Genomic DNA, 17,760 nt, shown 5'->3' with positions numbered 1-17,760 from the left:
CTCCTCCCGAGTGCGGCCCCGCCCGCCCCGCTTCTCCTCCCGAGTCCGGCCCCGCCCGCCCAGCTTCCCCTCCCAGCTTGGCCCCGCCCGCCCAGTTTCTCCTCACAGCCAGGCCCCGCCCGCCCAGTTTCTCCTCCCGAGTCCGGCCCCGCCCGCCCCGCTTCCCCTCCCAGCCAGGCCCCGCCCGCCCAGCTTCCCCTCCCGAAGCCGGCCCCGCCCGCCCAGCTTCTCCTCCCAGCTAAGCCCCGCCCGCCCAGTTTCTCCTCCCAGCACGGCCCCGCCCGCCCAGTTTCTCCTCCCAGCACGGCCCCGCCCACCCAGCTTCCCCTCCCAGCCTGGCCCCGCCCGCCCAGTTTCTCCTCCCGAGTGCGGCCCCGCCTGCCCCGCTTCTTCTCCCGAGCGAGGCCCCGCCCGCCCAGCTTCCCCTCCCAGCTTGGCCCCGCCCGCCCAGCTTCCCCTCCCGAACCCGGCCCCGCCCGCCCAGCTTCTGCTAGCGAGCTCGGCCCCGCCCGCCCAGCTTCCCCTCCCAGCTTGGCCCCGCCCGCCCAGTTTCTCCTCCCAGCCAGGCCCCGCCCGCCCAGTTTCTCCTCCCGAGTCCGGCCCCGCCCGCCCCGCTTCCCCTCCCAGCCAGGCCCCGCCCGCCCAGCTTCCCCTCCCGAACCCGGCCCCGCCCGCCCAGCTTCTCCTCCCAGCTTAGCCCCGCCCGCCCAGTTTCTCCTCCCAGCACGGCCCCGCCCTCCCAGTTTCTCCTCCCAGCACGGCCCCGCCCACCCAGCTTCCCCTCCCAGCCTGGCCCCGCCCGCCCAGTTTCTCCTCCCGAGTGCGGCCCCGCCCGCCCCGCTTCTCCTCCCGAGTCCGGCCCCGCCCGCCCAGCTTCCCCTCCCAGCTTGGCCCCGCCCGCCCAGCTTCCCCTCCCAGCCAGGCCCCGCCCGCCCAGTTTCTCCTCCCGAGCCCGGCCCCGCCCGCTCCGCTTCCCCTCCCAGCCAGGCCCCGCCCGCCCAGTTTCTCCTCCCGAGTCCGGCCCCGCCCGCCCAGTTTCTCCTCCCGAGCCCGGCCCCGCCCGCCCCGCTTCCCCTCCCAGCTTGGCCCCGCCCGCCCAGTTTCTCCTCCCGAGCGAGGCCCCGCCCGCCCAGCTTCCCCTCCCGAATCCGGCCCCGCCCGCCCATGTTCCCCTCCCAGCCAGGCCCCGCCCACCCAGTTTCTCCACCCAGCTTGGCTCCGCCCGCCCAGCTTCCCCTCCCGATCCCGGTCCCGCCCGCCCATGTTCCCCTCCCAGCCAGGCCCCGCCCGCCCAGTTTCTCCTCCCAGCTTGGCCCCGCACGCCCAGCTTCCCCTCCCGATCCCGGCCCCGCCCGCCCATGTTCCCCTCCCAGCTTGGCCCCGCCCGCCCAGTTTCTCCTCCCGAACCCGGCCCCGCCCGCCAAGCTTCTCCTAGCGAGCCCGGCCCCGCCCGCCCAGCTTCCCCTCCAAGCCAGGCCCCGCCCGCCCCGCTTCCCCTCCCGAGTCCGGACCCGCCCGCCCAGTTTCTCCTCCCGAGCTTGGCCCCGCCCGCCCAGCTTCCCATCCCGAGCGAGGCCCCGCCCGCCCAGTTTCTCCTCCCAGCTTGGCCCCGCCCGCCCAGCTTCCCCTCCCGAACCCGGCCCCGCCCGCCCAGCTTCTGCTAGCGAGCTCGGCCCCGCCCGCCCAGCTTCCCCTCCCAGCTTGGCCCCGCCCGCCCAGTTTCTCCTCCCAGCCAGGCCCCGCCCGCCCAGTTTCTCCTCCCGAGCGAGGCCCCGCCCGCCCAGTTTCTCATCCCAGCTTGGCCCCGCCCGCCCAGCTTCCCCTCCCGAGCGAGGCCCCGCCCGCCTAGTTTCTCCTCCCGAGCGAGGCCCCGCCCGCCCAGTTTCTCCTCCCGAGCGAGGCCCCGCCCGCCCAGCTTCCCCTCCCAGCTTGGCCCCGCCCGCCCAGTTTCTCCTCCCGAGCGAGGCCCCGCCCGCCCAGCTTCCCCTCCCGACCCCGGCCCCGCCACCCAGTTTCTCCTCCCAGCTTGGCCCCGCCCGCCCAGCTTCCCCTCCCGAGTCCGGCCCCGCCCGCCCAGTTTCTCCTCCCGAGCTTGGCCCCGCCCGCCCAGCTTCCCATCCCGAGCGAGGCCCCGCCCGCCCAGTTTCTCCTCCCGAGCTTGGCCCCGCCCGCCCAGCTTCCCATCCCGAGCTTGGCCCCGCCCGCCCAGCTTCTCCTCCCACCTTGGCCCCGCCCGCCCAGCTTCCCCTCCCGAGTCCGGCCCCGCCCGCCCAGTTTCTCCTCCCGAGCGAGGCCCCGCCCGCCCAGCTTACCCTCCCGAACCCGGCCCCGCCCGCCCAGCTTCTCCTCCCAGCTTGGCCCCGCCCGCCCAGTTTCTCCTCCCGAGCGAGGCCCCGCCCGCCCAGTTTCTCATCCCAGCTTGGCCGCGCCCGCCCAGCTTCCCCTCCCGAGCGAGGCCCCGCCCGCCCAGTTTCTCCTCCCGAGCGAGGCCCCGCCCGCCCAGTTTCTCCTCCCGAGCGAGGCCCCGCCCGCCCAGCTTCCCATCCCGAGCTTGGCCCCGCCCGCCCAGCTTCTCCTCCCACCTTGGCCCCGCCCGCCCAGCTTCCCCTCCCGAGTCCGGCCCCGCCCGCCCAGTTTCTCCTCCCGAGCGAGGCCCCGCCCGCCCAGCTTACCCTCCCGAACCCGGCCCCGCCCGCCCAGCTTCTCCTCCCAGCTTGGCCCCGCCCGCCCAGTTTCTCCTCCCGAGCGAGGCCCCGCCCGCCCAGTTTCTCATCCCAGCTTGGCCCCGCCCGCCCAGCTTCCCCTCCCGAGCGAGGCCCCGCCCGCCCAGTTTCTCCTCCCGAAGCCGGCCCCGCCCGCCTATGTTCCCCTCCCAGCCAGGCCCCGCCCGCCCAGTTTCTCCTCCCAGCTTGGCCCCGCCCGCCCAGTTTCTCCTCCCAGCCAGGCCCCGCCCGCCCAGCTTCCCCTCCCGAACCCGGCCCCGCCCGCCCAGCTTCTGCTAGCGAGCTCGGCCCCGCCCGCCCAGCTTCCCCTCCCAGCTTGGCCCCGCCCGCCCAGTTTCTCCTCCCAGCACGGCCCCGCCCACCCAGCTTCCCCTCCCAGCCTGGCCCCGCCCGCCCAGTTTCTCCTCCCGAGTGCGGCCCCGCCCGCCCCGCTTCTCCTCCCGAGTCCGGCCCCGCCCGCCCAGCTTCCCCTCCCAGCTTGGCCCCGCCCGCCCAGCTTCCCCTCCCAGCCAGGCCCCGCCCGCCCAGTTTCTCCTCCCGAGTGCGGCCCCGCCCGCTCCGCTTCTCCTCCCAGCCAGGCCCCGCCCGCCCAGTTTCTCCTCCCGAGTCCGGCCCCGCCCGCCCAGTTTCTCCTCCCGAGCCCGGCCCCGCCCGCCCCGCTTCCCCTCCCAGCTTGGCCCCGCCCGCCCAGTTTCTCCTCCCGAGCGAGGCCCCGCCCGCCCAGTTTCTCCTCCCAGTCAGGCCCCGCCCGCCCAGCTTCCCCTCCCGAACCCGGCCCCGCCCGCCCAGCTTCTGCTAGCGAGCTCGGCCCCGCCCGCCCAGCTTCCCCTCCCAGCTTGGCCCCGCCCGCCCAGTTTCTCCTCCCAGCACGACCCCGCCCACCCAGCTTCCCCTCCCAGCCTGGCCCCGCCCGCCCAGTTTCTCCTCCCGAGTGCGGCCCCGCCCGCCCCGCTTCTCCTCCCGAGTCCGGCCCCGCCCGCCCAGCTTCCCCTCCCAGCTTGGCCCCGCCCGCCCAGCTTCCCCTCCCAGCCAGGCCCCGCCCGCCCAGTTTCTCCTCCCGAGCCCGTCCCCGCCCGCTCCGCTTCCCCTCCCAGCCAGGCCCCGCCCGCCCAGTTTCTCCTCCCGAGCTCGGCCCCGCCCGCCCAGCTTCCCCTCCCAGCTTGGCCCCGCCCGCCCAGTTTCTCCTCCAGAGCTCGGCCCCGCCCGCCCCGCTTCCCCTCCCAGCTTGGCCCCGCCCGCCCCGCTTCCCATCCCGAGCGAGGCCCCGCCCGCCCAGTTTCTCCTCCCAGCTTGGCCCCGCCCGCCCAGCTTCCCCTCCCGAACCCGGCCCCGCCCGCCAAGCTTCTCCTAGCGAGCTCGGCCCCGCCCGCCCCGCTTCCCCTCCCAGCCAGGCCCCGCCCGCCCAGTTTCTCCTCCCGAGTTCGGCCCCGCCCGCCCCGCTTCCCCTCCCAGCCAGGCCCCGCCCGCCCAGCTTCCCCTCCCGAACCCGGCCCCGCCCGCCCAGCTTCTCCTCCCAGCTTAGCCCCGCCCGCCCAGTTTCTCCTCCCGAGCGAGGCCCCGCCCGCCCCGCTTCCCCTCCCAGCCTGGCCCCGCCCGCCCAGCTTCCCATCCCGAGCGAGGCCCCGCCCGCCCAGTTTCTCCTCCCAGCTTGGCCCCGCCCGCCCAGCTTCCCCTCCCGTACCCAGCCCCGCCCGCCAAGCTTCTCCTAGCGAGCTCGGCCCCGCCCGCCCCGCTTCCCCTCCCAGCCAGGCCCCGCCCGCCCAGTTTCTCCTCCCGAGTCCGGCCCCGCCCGCCCCGCTTCCCCTCCCAGCCTGGCCCCGCCCGCCCAGTTTCTCCTCCCGAGTCCGGCCCCGCCCGCCCCGCTTTTCCTCCCGAGTCCGGCCCCGCCCGCCCAGTTTCTCCTCCCGAGTCCGGCCCCGGCCGCCCAGTTTCTCATCCCAGCTTGGCCCCGCCCGCCCAGCTTCCCCTCCCGAGCGAGGCCCCGCCCGCCCAGTTTCTCCTCCCGAGCGAGGCCCCGCCCGCCCCGCTTCCCCTCCCAGCCAGGCCCCGCCCGCCCAGCTTCCCCTCCCGAACCCGACCCCGCCCGCCCAGCTTCTCCTCCCAGCTTAGCCCCGCCCGCCCAGCTTCTCCTCCCAGCACGGCCCCGCCCGCCCAGTTTCTCCTCCCAGCCTGGCCCCGCCCGCCCAGTTTCTCCTCCCGAGTCCGGCCCCGCCCCCCCCGCTTCTCCTCCCGAGTCCGGCCCCGCCCGCCCAGCTTCCCCTCCCAGCTTGGCCCCGCCCGCCCAGCTTCCCCTCCCGAGTCCGGCCCCGCCCGCCCAGGTTCTCCTCCCGAGCGAGGCCCCGCCCGCCCAGTTTCCCCTCCCGAACCCGGCCCCGCCCGCCCAGTTTCTCCTCCCGAGTCCGGCCCCGGCCGCCCAGTTTCTCATCCCAGCTTGGCCCCGCCCGCCCAGCTTCCTCTCCCGAGCGAGGCCCCGCCCGCCCAGTTTCTCCTCCCGAGCGAGGCCCCGCCCGCCCAGCTTCCCCTCCCGAATCCGGCCCTGCCCGCCCATGTTCCCCTCCCAGTCAGGCCCCGCCCGCCCAGTTTCTCCTCCCAGCTTGGCCCCGCCCGCCCAGCTTCCCCTCCCGATCCCGGCCCCGCCCGCCCATGTTCCCCTCCCAGCCAGGCCCCGCCCGCCCAGTTTCTCCTCCCAGCTTGGCCCCGCCCGCCCAGCTTCCCCTCCCGATCCCGGCCCCGCCCGCCCATGTTCCCCTCCCAACTTGGCCCCGCCCGCCCAGTTTCTCCTCCCGAACCCGGCCCCGCCCGCCAAGCTTCTCCTAGCGAGCCCGGCCCCGCCCGCCCAGCTTCCCCTCCAAGCCAGGCCCCGCCCGCCCCGCTTCCCCTCCCGAGTCCGGCCCCGCCCGCCCAGTTTCTCCTCCCGAGCTTGGCCCCGCCCGCCCAGCTTCCCATCCCGAGCGAGGCCCCGCCCGGCCAGTTTCTCCTCCCAGCTTGGCCCCGCCCGCCCAGCTTCCCCTCCCGAACCCGGCCCCGCCCGCCCAGCTTCTGCTAGCGAGCTCGGCCCCGCCCGCCCAGCTTCCCCTCCCAGCTTGGCCCCGCCCGCCCAGTTTCTCCTCCCAGCCAGGCCCCGCCCGCCCAGCTTCCCCTCCCGAGCGAGGCCCCGCCCGCCCAGTTTCTCCTCCCAGCCAGGCCCCGCCCGCCCAGCTTCCCCTCCCGAGCGAGGCCCCGCCCGCCCAGTTTCTCCGCCCGAGCGAGGCCCCGCCCGCCCAGCTTCCCCTCCCGAATCCGGCCCTGCCCGCCCATGTTCCCCTCCCAGTCAGGCCCCGCCCGCCCAGTTTCTCCTCCCAGCTTGGCCCCGCCCGCCCAGCTTCCCCTCCCGATCCCGGCCCCGCCCGCCCATGTTCCCCTCCCAGCCAGGCCCCGCCCGCCCAGTTTCTCCTCCCAGCTTGGCCCCGCCCGCCCAGCTTCCCCTCCCGATCCCGGCCCCGCCCGCCCATGTTCCCCTCCCAACTTGGCCCCGCCCGCCCAGTTTCTCCTCCCGAACCCGGCCCCGCCCGCCCAGCTTCCCCTCCCAGCCAGGCCCCGCCCGCCCAGCTTCCCCTCCCGAACCCGACCCCGCCCGCCCAGCTTCTCCTCCCAGCTTAGCCCCGCCCGCCCAGCTTCTCCTCCCAGCACGGCCCCGCCCGCCCAGTTTCTCCTCCCAGCCTGGCCCCGCCCGCCCAGTTTCTCCTCCCGAGTCCGGCCCCGCCCCCCCAGCTTCTCCTCCCGAGTCCTGCCCCGCCCGCCCAGCTTCCCCTCCCAGCTTGGCCCCGCCCGCCCAGCTTCCCCTCCCGAGTCCGGCCCCGCCCGCCCAGGTTCTCCTCCCGAGCGAGGCCCCGCCCGCCCAGTTTCCCCTCCCGAACCCGGCCCCGCCCGCCCAGTTTCTCCTCCCGAGTCCGGCCCCGGCCGCCCAGTTTCTCATCCCAGCTTGGCCCCGCCCGCCCAGCTTCCTCTCCCGAGCGAGGCCCCGCCCGCCCAGTTTCTCCTCCCGAGCGAGGCCCCGCCCGCCCAGCTTCCCCTCCCGAATCCGGCCCTGCCCGCCCATGTTCCCCTCCCAGTCAGGCCCCGCCCGCCCAGTTTCTCCTCCCAGCTTGGCCCCGCCCGCCCAGCTTCCCCTCCCGATCCCGGCCCCGCCCGCCCATGTTCCCCTCCCAGCCAGGCCCCGCCCGCCCAGTTTCTCCTCCCAGCTTGGCCCCGCCCGCCCAGCTTCCCCTCCCGATCCCGGCCCCGCCCGCCCATGTTCCCCTCCCAACTTGGCCCCGCCCGCCCAGTTTCTCCTCCCGAACCCGGCCCCGCCCGCCAAGCTTCTCCTAGCGAGCCCGGCCCCGCCCGCCCAGCTTCCCCTCCAAGCCAGGCCCCGCCCGCCCCGCTTCCCCTCCCGAGTCCGGCCCCGCCCGCCCAGTTTCTCCTCCCGAGCTTGGCCCCGCCCGCCCAGCTTCCCATCCCGAGCGAGGCCCCGCCCGGCCAGTTTCTCCTCCCAGCTTGGCCCCGCCCGCCCAGCTTCCCCTCCCGAACCCGGCCCCGCCCGCCCAGCTTCTGCTAGCGAGCTCGGCCCCGCCCGCCCAGCTTCCCCTCCCAGCTTGGCCCCGCCCGCCCAGTTTCTCCTCCCAGCCAGGCCCCGCCCGCCCAGCTTCCCCTCCCGAGCGAGGCCCCGCCCGCCCAGTTTCTCCTCCCAGCCAGGCCCCGCCCGCCCAGCTTCCCCTCCCGAGCGAGGCCCCGCCCGCCCAGTTTCTCCGCCCGAGCGAGGCCCCGCCCGCCCAGCTTCCCCTCCCGAATCCGGCCCTGCCCGCCCATGTTCCCCTCCCAGTCAGGCCCCGCCCGCCCAGTTTCTCCTCCCAGCTTGGCCCCGCCCGCCCAGCTTCCCCTCCCGATCCCGGCCCCGCCCGCCCATGTTCCCCTCCCAGCCAGGCCCCGCCCGCCCAGTTTCTCCTCCCAGCTTGGCCCCGCCCGCCCAGCTTCCCCTCCCGATCCCGGCCCCGCCCGCCCATGTTCCCCTCCCAACTTGGCCCCGCCCGCCCAGTTTCTCCTCCCGAACCCGGCCCCGCCCGCCCAGCTTCCCCTCCAAGCCAGGCCCCGCCCGCCCCGCTTCCCCTCCCGAGTCCTGCCCCGGCCGCCCAGTTTCTCCTCCCGAGCTTGGCCCCGCCCGCCCAGCTTCCCATCCCGAGCGAGGCCCCGCCCGCCCAGTTTCTCCTCCCAGCTTGGCCCCGCCCGCCCAGCTTCCCCTCCCGAACCCGGCCCCGCCCGCCCAGCTTCTGCTAGCGAGCTCGGCCCCGCCCGCCCAGCTTCCCCTCCCAGCTTGGCCCCGCCCGCCCAGTTTCTCCTCACAGCCAGGCCCCGCCCGCCCAGTTTCTCCTCCCGAGTCCGGCCCCGCCCGCCCCGCTTCCCCTCCCAGCCAGGCCCCGCCCGCCCAGCTTCCCCTCCCGAACCCGGCCCCGCCCGCCCAGCTTCTCCTCCCAGCTAAGCCCCGCCCGCCCAGTTTCTCCTCCCAGCACGGCCCCGCCCGCCCAGTTTCTCCTCCCAGCACGGCCCCGCCCACCCAGCTTCCCCTCCCAGCCTGGCCCCGCCCGCCCAGTTTCTCCTCCCGAGTGCGGCCCCGCCCGCCCCGCTTCTCCTCCCGAGCGAGGCCCCGCCCGCCCAGCTTCCCCTCCCAGCTTGGCCCCGCCCGCCCAGCTTCCCCTCCCGAACCCGGCCCCGCCCGCCCAGCTTCTGCTAGCGAGCTCGGCCCCGCCCGCCCAGCTTCCCCTCCCAGCTTGGCCCCGCCCGCCCAGTTTCTCCTCCCAGCCAGGCCCCGCCCGCGCAGTTTCTCCTCCCGAGTCCGGCCCCGCCCGCCCCGCTTCCCCTCCCAGCCAGGCCCCGCCCGCCCAGCTTCCCCTCCCGAACCCGGCCCCGCCCGCCCAGCTTCTCCTCCCAGCTTACCCCGCCCGCCCAGTTTCTCCTCCCAGCACGGCCCCGCCCGCCCAGTTTCTCCTCCCAGCACGGCCCCGCCCACCCAGCTTCCCCTCCCAGCCTGGCCCCGCCCGCCCAGTTTCTCCTCCCGAGTGCGGCCCCGCCCGCTCCGCTTCCCCTCCCAGCCAGGCCCCGCACGCCCAGTTTCTCCTCCCGAGTCCGGCCCCGCCCGCCCAGTTTCTCCTCCCGAGCCCGGCCCCGCCCGCCCCGCTTCGCCTCCCAGCTTGGCCCCGCCCGCCCAGTTTCTCCTCCCGAGCGAGGCCCCGCCCGCCCAGTTTCTCCTCCCGAGCGAGGCCCCGCCCGCCCAGGTTCCCCTCCCGAATCCGGCCCCGCCCGCCTATGTTCCCCTCCCAGCCAGGCCCCGCCCGCCCAGTTTCTCCTCCCAGCTTGGCCCCGCCCGCCCAGTTTCTCCTCCCAGCCAGGCCCCGCCCGCCCAGCTTCCCCTCCCAGCTTGGCCCCGCCCGCCCAGTTTCTCCTCCCAGCCAGGCCCCGCCCGCCCAGTTTCTCCTCCCAGCTTGGCCCCGCCCGCCCAGTTTCTCCTCCCAGCTTGGCCCCGCCCGCCCCGCTTCCCCTCCCAGCCAGGCCCCGCCCGCCCTGCTTCCCCTCCCGAACCCGGCCCCGCCCGCCCAGCTTCTCCTCCCAGCTTAGCCCCGCCAGCCCAGTTTCTCCTCCCAGCACGGCCCCGCCCTACCAGTTTCTCCTCCCAGCACGGCCCCGCCCACCCAGCTTCCCCTCCCAGCCTGGCCCCGCCCGCCCAGTTTCTTCTCCCGAGTGCGGCCCCGCCCGCCCCGCTTCTCCTCCCGAGTCCGGCCCCGCCCGCCCAGCTTCCCCTCCCAGCTTGGCCCCGCCCGCCCAGCTTCCCCTCCCAGCCAGGCCCCGCCCGCCCAGTTTCTCCTCCCGAGCCCGGCCCCGCCCGCTCCGCTTCCCCTCCCAGCCAGGCCCCGCCCGCCCAGTTTCTCCTCCCGAGTCCGGCCCCGCCCGCCCAGTTTCTCCTCCCGAGCCCGGCCCCGCCCGCCCCGCTTCCCCTCCCAGCTTGGCCCCGCCCGCCCAGTTTCTCCTCCCGAGCGAGGCCCCGCCCGCCCAGCTTCCCCTCCCGAATCCGGCCCCGCCCGCCCATGTTCCCCTCCCAGCCAGGCCCCGCCCGCCAGTTTCTCCACCCAGCTTGGCTCCGCCCGCCCAGCTTCCCCTCCCGATCCCGGCCCCGCCCGCCCATGTTCCCCTCCCAGCCAGGCCCCGCCCGCCCAGTTTCTCCTCCCAGCTTGGCCCCGCACGCCCAGCTTCCCCTCCCGATCCCGGACCCGCCCGCCCATGTTCCCCTCCCAGCTTGGCCCCGCCCGCCCAGTTTCTCCTCCCGAACCCGGCCCCGCCCGCCAAGCTTCTCCTAGCGAGCCCGGCCCCGCCCGCCCAGCTTCCCCTCCAAGCCAGGCCCCGCCCGCCCCGCTTCCCCTCCCGAGTCCGGCCCCGCCCGCCCAGTTTCTCCTCCCGAGCTTGGCCCCGCCCGCCCAGCTTCCCATCCCGAGCGAGGCCCCGCCCGCCCAGTTTCTCCTCCTAGCTTGGCCCCGCCCGCCCAGCTTCCCCTCCCGAACCCGGCCCCGCCCGCCCAGCTTCTGCTAGCGAGCTCGGCCCCGCCCGCCCAGCTTCCCCTCCCAGCTTGGCCCCGCCCGCCCAGTTTCTCCTCCCAGCCAGGCCCCGCCCGCCCAGTTTCTCCTCCCAGCACGGCCCCGCCCGCCCAGTTTCTCCTCCCAGCCAGGCCCCGCCCGCCCAGCTTCCCCTCCCGAACCCGGCCCCGCCCGCCCAGCTTCTGCTAGCGAGCTCGGCCCCGCCCGCCCAGCTTCCCCTCCCAGCTTGGCCCCGCCCGCCCAGTTTCTCCTCCCAGCACGGCCCCGCCCACCCAGCTTCCCCTCCCAGCCTGGCCCCGCCCGCCCAGTTTCTCCTCCCGAGTGCGGCCCCGCCCGCCCCGCTTCTCCTCCCGAGTCCGGCCCCGCCCGCCCAGCTTCCCCTCCCAGCTTGGCCCCGCCCGCCCAGTTTCTCCTCCCAGCACGGCCCCGCCCACCCAGCTTCCCCTCCCAGCCTGGCCCCGCCCGCCCAGTTTCTCCTCCCGAGTGCGGCCCCGCCCGCCCCGCTTCTCCTCCCGAGTCCGGCCCCGCCCGCCCAGCTTCCCCTCCCAGCTTGGCCCCGCCCGCCCAGTTTCTCCTCACAGCCAGGCCCCGCCCGCCCAGTTTCTCCTCCCGAGTCCGGCCCCGCCCGCCCCGCTTCCCCTCCCAGCCAGGCCCCGCCCGCCCAGCTTCCCCTCCCGAAGCCGGCCCCGCCCGCCCAGCTTCTCCTCCCAGCTAAGCCCCGCCCGCCCAGTTTCTCCTCCCAGCACGGCCCCGCCCACCCAGCTTCCCCTCCCAGCCTGGCCCCGCCCGCCCAGTTTCTCCTCCCGAGTGCGGCCCCGCCCGCCCCGCTTCTCCTCCCGAGTCCGGCCCCGCCCGCCCAGCTTCCCCTCCCAGCTTGGCCCCGCCCGCCCAGTTTCTCCTCCCAGCACGGCCCCGCCCACCCAGCTTCCCCTCCCAGCCTGGCCCCGCCCGCCCAGTTTCTCCTCCCGAGTGCGGCCCCGCCCGCCCCGCTTCTCCTCCCGAGTCCGGCCCCGCCCGCCCAGCTTCCCCTCCCAGCTTGGCCCCGCCCGCCCAGTTTCTCCTCACAGCCAGGCCCCGCCCGCCCAGTTTCTCCTCCCGAGTCCGGCCCCGCCCGCCCCGCTTCCCCTCCCAGCCAGGCCCCGCCCGCCCAGCTTCCCCTCCCGAACCCGGCCCCGCCCGCCCAGCTTCTCCTCCCAGCTAAGCCCCGCCCGCCCAGTTTCTCCTCCCAGCACGGCCCCGCCCGCCCAGTTTCTCCTCCCAGCACGGCCCCGCCCACCCAGCTTCCCCTCCCAGCCTGGCCCCGCCCGCCCAGTTTCTCCTCCCGAGTGCGGCCCCGCCTGCCCCGCTTCTCCTCCCGAGCGAGGCCCCGCCCGCCCAGCTTCCCCTCCCAGCTTGGCCCCGCCCGCCCAGCTTCCCCTCCCGAACCCGGCCCCGCCCGCCCAGCTTCTGCTAGCGAGCTCGGCCCCGCCCGCCCAGCTTCCCCTCCCAGCTTGGCCCCGCCCGCCCAGTTTCTCCTCCCAGCCAGGCCCCGCCCGCCCAGTTTCTCCTCCCGAGTCCGGCCCCGCCCGCCCCGCTTCCCCTCCCAGCCAGGCCCCGCCCGCCCAGCTTCCCCTCCCGAACCCGGCCCCGCCCGCCCAGCTTCTCCTCCCAGCTTAGCCCCGCCCGCCCAGTTTCTCCTCCCAGCACGGCCCCGCCCTCCCAGTTTCTCCTCCCAGCACGGCCCCGCCCACCCAGCTTCCCCTCCCAGCCTGGCCCCGCCCGCCCAGTTTCTCCTCCCGAGTGCGGCCCCGCCCGCCCCGCTTCTCCTCCCGAGTCCGGCCCCGCCCGCCCAGCTTCCCCTCCCAGCTTGGCCCCGCCCGCCCAGCTTCCCCTCCCAGCCAGGCCCCGCCCGCCCAGTTTCTCCTCCCGAGCCCGGCCCCGCCCGCTCCGCTTCCCCTCCCAGCCAGGCCCCGCCCGCCCAGTTTCTCCTCCCGAGTCCGGCCCCGCCCGCCCAGTTTCTCCTCCCGAGCCCGGCCCCGCCCGCCCCGCTTCCCCTCCCAGCTTGGCCCCGCCCGCCCAGTTTCTCCTCCCGAGCGAGGCCCCGCCCGCCCAGCTTCCCCTCCCGAATCCGGCCCCGCCCGCCCATGTTCCCCTCCCAGCCAGGCCCCGCCCACCCAGTTTCTCCACCCAGCTTGGCTCCGCCCGCCCAGCTTCCCCTCCCGATCCCGGTCCCGCCCGCCCATGTTCCCCTCCCAGCCAGGCCCCGCCCGCCCAGTTTCTCCTCCCAGCTTGGCCCCGCACGCCCAGCTTCCCCTCCCGATCCCGGCCCCGCCCGCCCATGTTCCCCTCCCAGCTTGGCCCCGCCCGCCCAGTTTCTCCTCCCGAACCCGGCCCCGCCCGCCAAGCTTCTCCTAGCGAGCCCGGCCCCGCCCGCCCAGCTTCCCCTCCAAGCCAGGCCCCGCCCGCCCCGCTTCCCCTCCCGAGTCCGGACCCGCCCGCCCAGTTTCTCCTCCCGAGCTTGGCCCCGCCCGCCCAGCTTCCCATCCCGAGCGAGGCCCCGCCCGCCCAGTTTCTCCTCCCAGCTTGGCCCCGCCCGCCCAGCTTCCCCTCCCGAACCCGGCCCCGCCCGCCCAGCTTCTGCTAGCGAGCTCGGCCCCGCCCGCCCAGCTTCCCCTCCCAGCTTGGCCCCGCCCGCCCAGTTTCTCCTCCCAGCCAGGCCCCGCCCGCCCAGTTTCTCCTCCCGAGTCCGGCCCCGCCCGCCCCGCTTCCCCTCCCAGCCAGGCCCCGCCCGCCCAGCTTCCCCTCCCGAACCCGGCCCCGCCCGCCCAGCTTCTCCTCCCAGCTTAGCCCCGCCCGCCCAGTTTCTCCTCCCAGCACGGCCCCGCCCGCCCAGTTTCTCCTCCCAGCCAGGCCCCGCCCGCCCAGCTTCCCCCCCCGAACCCGGCCCCGCCCGCCCAGCTTCTGCTAGCGAGCTCGGCCCCGCCCGCCCAGCTTCCCCTCCCAGCTTGGCCCCGCCCGCCCAGTTTCTCCTCCCAGCACGGCCCCGCCCACCCAGCTTCCCCTCCCAGCCTGGCCCCGCCCGCCCAGTTTCTCCTCCCGAGTGCGGCCCCGCCCGCCCCGCTTCTTCTCCCGAGTCCGGCCCCGCCCGCCCAGCTTCCCCTCCCAGCTTGGCCCCGCCCGCCCAGCTTCCCCTCCCAGCCAGGCCCCGCCCGCCCAGTTTCTCCTCCCGAGCCCGGCCCCGCCCGCTCCGCTTCCCCTCCGAGCCAGGCCCCGCCCGCCCAGTTTCTCCTCCCAGCTTGGCCCCGCCCGCCCAGCTTCCCCTCCCGATCCCGGCCCCGCCCGCCCATGTTCCCCTCCCAGCCTGGCCCCGCCCGCCCAGTTTCTCCTCCCGAGCGAGGCCCCGCCCGCCCCGCTTCCCCTCCCAGCCTGGCCCCGCCCGCCCAGCTTCCCATCCCGAGCGAGGCCCCGCCCGCCCAGTTTCTCCTCCCAGCTTGGCCCCGCCCGCCCAGCTTCCCCTCCCGTACCCAGCCCCGCCCGCCAAGCTTCTCCTAGCGAGCTCGGCCCCGCCCGCCCCGCTTCCCCTCCCAGCCAGGCCCCGCCCGCCCAGTTTCTCCTCCCGAGTCCGGCCCCGCCCGCCCCGCTTCCCCTCCCAGCCTGGCCCCGCCCGCCCAGTTTCTCCTCCCGAGTCCGGCCCCGCCCGCCCCGCTTTTCCTCCCGAGTCCGGCCCCGCCCGCCCAGTTTCTCCTCCCGAGTCCGGCCCCGGCCGCCCAGTTTCTCATCCCAGCTTGGCCCCGCCCGCCCAGCTTCCCCTCCCGAGCGAGGCCCCGCCCGCCCAGTTTCTCCTCCCGAGCGAGGCCCCGCCCGCCCGCTTCCCCTCCCAGCCAGGCCCCGCCCGCCCAGCTTCCCCTCCCGAACCCGGCCCCGCCCGCCCAGCTTCTCCTCCCAGCTTAGCCCCGCCCGCCCAGCTTCTCCTCCCAGCACGGCCCCGCCCGCCCAGTTTCTCCTCCCAGCCTGGCCCCGCCCGCCCAGTTTCTCCTCCCGAGTCCGGCCCCGCCCGCCCCGCTTCTCCTCCCGAGTCCGGCCCCGCCCGCCCAGCTTCCCCTCCCGAGTCCGGCCCCGCCCGCCCAGTTTCTCCTCCCGAGCGAGGCCCCGCCCGCCCAGTTTCTCCTCCCGAGTCCGGCCCCGCCCGCCCAGCTTCCCCTCCCGAGCGAGGCCCCGCCCGCCCAGTTTCTCCTCCCGAGCGAGGCCCCGCCCGCCCAGCTTCCCCTCCCGAATCCGGCCCTGCCCGCCCATGTTCCCCTCCCAGTCAGGCCCCGCCCGCCCAGTTTCTCCTCCCAGCTTGGCCCCGCCCGCCCAGCTTCCCCTCCCGATCCCGGCCCCGCCCGCCCATGTTCCCCTCCCAGCCAGGCCCCGCCCGCCCAGTTTCTCCTCCCAGCTTGGCCCCGCCCGCCCAGCTTCCCCTCCCGATCCCGGCCCCGCCCGCCCATGTTCCCCTCCCAACTTGACCCCGCCCGCCCAGTTTCTCCTCCCGAACCCGGCCCCGCCCGCCAAGCTTCTCCTAGCGAGCCCGGCCCCGCCCGCCCAGCTTCCCCTCCAAGCCAGGCCCCGCCCGCCCCGCTTCCCCTCCCGAGTCCGGCCCCGGCCGCCCAGTTTCTCCTCCCGAGCTTGGCCCCGCCCGCCCAGCTTCCCATCCCGAGCGAGGCCCCGCCCGGCCAGTTTCTCCTCCCAGCTTGGCCCCGCCCGCCCAGCTTCCCCTCCCGAACCCGGCCCCGCCCGCCCAGCTTCCCCTCCCAGCTTGGCCCCGCCCGCCCAGTTTCTCCTCCCAGCCAGGCCCCGCCCGCCCAGCTTCCCCTCCCGAGCGAGGCCCCGCCCGCCCAGTTTCTCCTCCCAGCCAGGCCCCGCCCGCCCAGCTTCCCCTCCCGACCGAGGCCCCGCCCGCCCAGTTTCTCCTCCCGAGCGAGGCCCCGCCCGCCCAGCTTCCCCTCCCGAATCCGGCCCTGCCCGCCCATGTTCCCCTCCCAGTCAGGCCCCGCCCGCCCAGTTTCTCCTCCCAGCTTGGCCCCGCCCGCCCAGCTTCCCCTCCCGATCCCGGCCCCGCCCGCCCATGTTCCCCTCCCAGCCAGGCCCCGCCCGCCCAGTTTCTCCTCCCAGCTTGGCCCCGCCCGCCCAGCTTCCCCTCCCGATCACGGCCCCGCCCGCCCATGTTCCCCTCCCAACTTGGCCCCGCCCGCCCAGTTTCTCCTCCCGAACCCGGCCCCGCCCGCCAAGCTTCTCCTAGCGAGCCCGGCCCCGCCCGCCCAGCTTCCCCTCCAAGCCAGGCCCCGCCCGCCCCGCTTCCCCTCCCGAGTCCTGCCCCGCCCGCCCAGTTTCTCCTCCCAGCTTGGCCCCGCCCGCCCAGCTTCCCCTCCCGAACCCGGCCCCGCCCGCCCAGCTTCTGCTAGCGAGCTCGGCCCCGCCCGCCCAGCTTCCCCTCCCAGCTTGGCCCCGCCCGCCCAGTTTCTCCTCACAGCCAGGCCCCGCCTGCCCAGTTTCTCCTCCCGAGTCCGGCCCCGCCCGCCCCGCTTCCCCTCCCAGCCAGGCCCCGCCCGCCCAGCTTCCCCTCCCGAACCCGGCCCCGCCCGCCCAGCTTCTCCTCCCAGCTAAGCCCCGCCCGCCCAGTTTCTCCTCCCAGCACGGCCCCGCCCGCCCAGTTTCTCCTCCCAGCACGGCCCCGCCCACCCAGCTTCCCCTCCCAGCCTGGCCCCGCCCGCCCAGTTTCTCCTCCCGAGTGCGGCCCCGCCCGCCCCGCTTCTCCTCCCGAGCGAGGCCCCGCCCGCCCAGCTTCCCCTCCCAGCTTGGCCCCGCCCGCCCAGCTTCCCCTCCCGAACCCGGCCCCGCCCGCCCAGCTTCTGCTAGCGAGCTCGGCCCCGCCCGCCCAACTTCCCCTCCCAGCTTGGCCCCGCCCGCCCAGTTTCTCCTCCCAGCCAGGCCCCGCCCGCCCAGTTTCTCCTCCCGAGTCCGGCCCCGCCCGCCCCGCTTCCCCTCCCGAACCCGGCCCCGCCCGCCCAGCTTCTCCTCCCAGCTTACCCCGCCCGCCCAGTTTCTCCTCCCAGCACGGCCCCGCCCGCCCAGTTTCCCCTCCCAGCCAGGCCCCGCCCGCCCAGTTTCTCCTCCCAGCTTGGCCCCGCCCGCCCAGTTTCTCCTCCCAGCCAGGCCCCGCCCGCCCAGCTTCCCCTCCCGAACCCGGCCCCGCCCGCCCAGCTTCTGCTAGCGAGCTCGGCCCCGCCCGCCCAGCTTCCCCTCCCAGCTTGGCCCCACCCGCCCAGTTTCTCCTCCCAGCACGGCCCCGCCCACCCAGCTTCCCCTCCCAGCCTGGCCCCGCCCGCCCAGTTTCTCCTCCCGAGTGCGGCCCCGCCCGCCCCGCTTCTCCTCCCGAGTCCGGCCCCGCCCGCCCAGCTTCCCCTCCCAGCTTGGCCCCGCCCGCCCAGCTTCCCCTCCAAGCCAGGCCCCGCCCGCCCAGTTTCTCCTCCCGAGCCCGGCCCCGCCCGCTCCGCTTCCCCTCCCAGCCAGGCCCCGCCCGCCCAGTTTCTCCTCCCGAGTCCGGCCCCGCCCGCCCAGTTTCTCCTCCCGAGCCCGGCCCCGCCCGCCCAGCTTCTCCTCCCAGCTTAGCCCCGCCCGCCCAGTTTCTCCTCCCAGCACGGCCCCGCCCGCCCAGTTTCTCCTCCCAGCACGGCCCCGCCCACCCTGCTTCCCCTCCCAGCCTGGCCCCGCCCGCCCAGTTTCTCCTCCCGAGTGCGGCCCCGCCCGCTCCGCTTCCCCTCCCAGCCGGGCCCCGCCCGCCCAGTTTCTCCTCCCGAGTCCGGCCCCGCCCGCCCAGTTTCTCCTCCCGAGCCCGGCCCCGCCCGCCCAGTTTCTCCTCCCGAGCGAGGCCCCGCCCGCCCAGCTTCCCCTCCGGAATCCGGCCCCGCCCGCCCATGTTCCCCTCCCAGCCAGGCCCCGCCCGCCCAGTTTCTCCTCCCAGCTTGGCCCCGCCCGCCCAGTTTCTCCTCCCAGCCAGGCCCCGCCCGCCCAGCTTCCCCTCCCAGCTTGGCCCCGCCCGCCCAGTTTCTCCTCCCAGCCAGGCCCCGCCCGCCCAGTTTCTCCTCCCAGCTTGGCCCCGCCCGCCCAGTTTCTCCTCCCGAGCCCGGCCCCGCCCGCCCCGCTTCCCCTCCCAGCTTGGCCCCGCCCGCCCAGTTTCTCCTCCCGAGCGCGGCCCCGCCCGCCCAGTTTCTCCTCCCGAGCGAGGCCCCGCCCGCCCAGCTTCCCCTCCCGAATCCGGCCCCGCCCGCCCATGTTCCCCTCCCAGCCAGGCCCCGCCCGCCCAGTTTCTCCTCCCAGCTTGGCCCCGCCCGCCCAGCTTCCCCTCCCGATCCCGGCCCCGCCCGCCCATGTTCCCCTCCCAGCTTGGCCCCGCCCGCCCAGTTTCTCCTCCCGAACCCGGC

The sequence above is a fragment of the Pelodiscus sinensis genome, chromosome 15 (genome assembly GCF_052426305.1).
Source record: "Pelodiscus sinensis isolate ZL-2025 chromosome 15, ASM5242630v1, whole genome shotgun sequence".
Lineage (NCBI taxonomy): Eukaryota > Metazoa > Chordata > Testudines > Trionychidae > Pelodiscus > Pelodiscus sinensis.
The sequence above is the reverse complement of the archived record's forward strand: the minus strand, read 5'-3'. Positions refer to the sequence as shown.